This window comes from Emydura macquarii, unplaced genomic scaffold (assembly GCF_026122565.2).
Source record: "Emydura macquarii macquarii isolate MOO-44397 ecotype Brisbane River unplaced genomic scaffold, CSIRO-AGI_Emac_v2 contig_2295, whole genome shotgun sequence".
In the NCBI taxonomy this organism is placed as follows: domain Eukaryota; kingdom Metazoa; phylum Chordata; order Testudines; family Chelidae; genus Emydura; species Emydura macquarii.
Window position 1 is genome coordinate 38,616 of NW_027132432.1, and position 1,266 is coordinate 39,881.

Below are 1,266 nucleotides of genomic sequence, written 5' to 3' on the forward strand. Positions count from 1 at the left end.
ACTGGGAGCAGCTCACATGCTGGAGGTTGTGTGTGAACAGCCCAGGAGTGGGGTTTCTCCAAGCAGAGCAGAGAAAGAAGGGCTCTGGGAGTGGGAGATTGGGGTGATGCTGGTGGCTGGGCAGTCTGGCTGTATAGCTGCAGAGAGTAAGTGGTAACAGGACAGAGAAGAAGAAGAAATCCTGCTGCTGAGTAGTGGCCGGGAAGGAAAAGAGGAAGGTTTCCTATGATGTTTTTGCCTCATTTTGCTTGCCTGGTTCCTCTTGTGATGTGATCGGTCAGAGCTGTTTAACAGCTGTCTGATTAGTTAATTTGCCAGAACATTGAGCTCTTCATGTGAGGGTCCAGTGTTCAAGCCCCTAGTCAGGCCTTTTCTTTTTAATTTGCCTTGTGTGCCAGCACCCCAGTGAATTCTGTAATTGTCCAGAGGGACAGATGGATTCCCAAATTCCATGGCCATTTCCTGGAAAGGTCCTTTTTCACCTGGTGAGTCCTTAAGGAGAGGGATTGAGGCCACTTCAACACAGGTGGAAACATAAAACACAATCTCTGTCTCTAGGCAAATCTTGTGGGTATAGGTGCTGAGAATGAAATAGGGAAGAGAAAATGGATGGGAGAAGTAGCGCGGGGGAGGGAGAGCGAGTCTCAAGAGAGGAAGAAGAAAAGACTTCCATGTGCCAGCCTGCCAGCTACATGCCCCATGTGTGCAGACACCCTAAGAGCAGTTGGTCCCATGGTGTAATAGGCAGCACTCAGGACTTTGAATCCTGCAATCTGAGTTCAAGTCTCAGTGGGACCTCATGGTGCTGCTTTCACTTTGCTTTATGCTGAAACCATGGTGTCCAGGTTTCCAAGTCCCCAAGTGTGTTTTTACCTCCTGCTGGGTTATTCAAGCCCTCTCAAGATAGGTCTTTGATCCATCACAAACCAATGACACTAAAACAAGCTAATACCAGGCTGTTTAGAAGGTGATACAGTCTAATGCATCCAGATAAAGAAAAGACCCAAGAATGCTTAAAAAAGCTTTCTTTGATAGCATTCTGTCTTGTTTTTAACCACTTGTCAACAGCTGTGCTTGTAGAATCTACACTTCATATTGTTTGGCCATTGTGGCACCCACTGTTCTGATTATTTCTGTCTGATTCTTTGATGGTTTCTGTCTGTCCTATAACTAACTGTAATCAGATAAGGTGGTGCGGTACGACTGGTTAGAGAATTCTGTTACAATCTGTTAGGACTGGTTAAAGAATTATCTTGTAATATTTTT

At 45.5% G+C, this 1,266-nt stretch overlaps 1 non-coding gene across 1 annotated transcript; it reads left to right on the plus strand.

Moving 5' to 3' along the window:
* The first annotated feature begins 726 nt into the window (after positions 1-726).
* TRNAQ-UUG (transfer RNA glutamine (anticodon UUG)) lies at positions 727-798 on the plus strand. Its single transcript has one exon. It is a non-coding gene; the product is annotated as a tRNA-Gln (tRNA).
* The last annotated feature ends 468 nt before the right edge of the window (positions 799-1,266 follow it).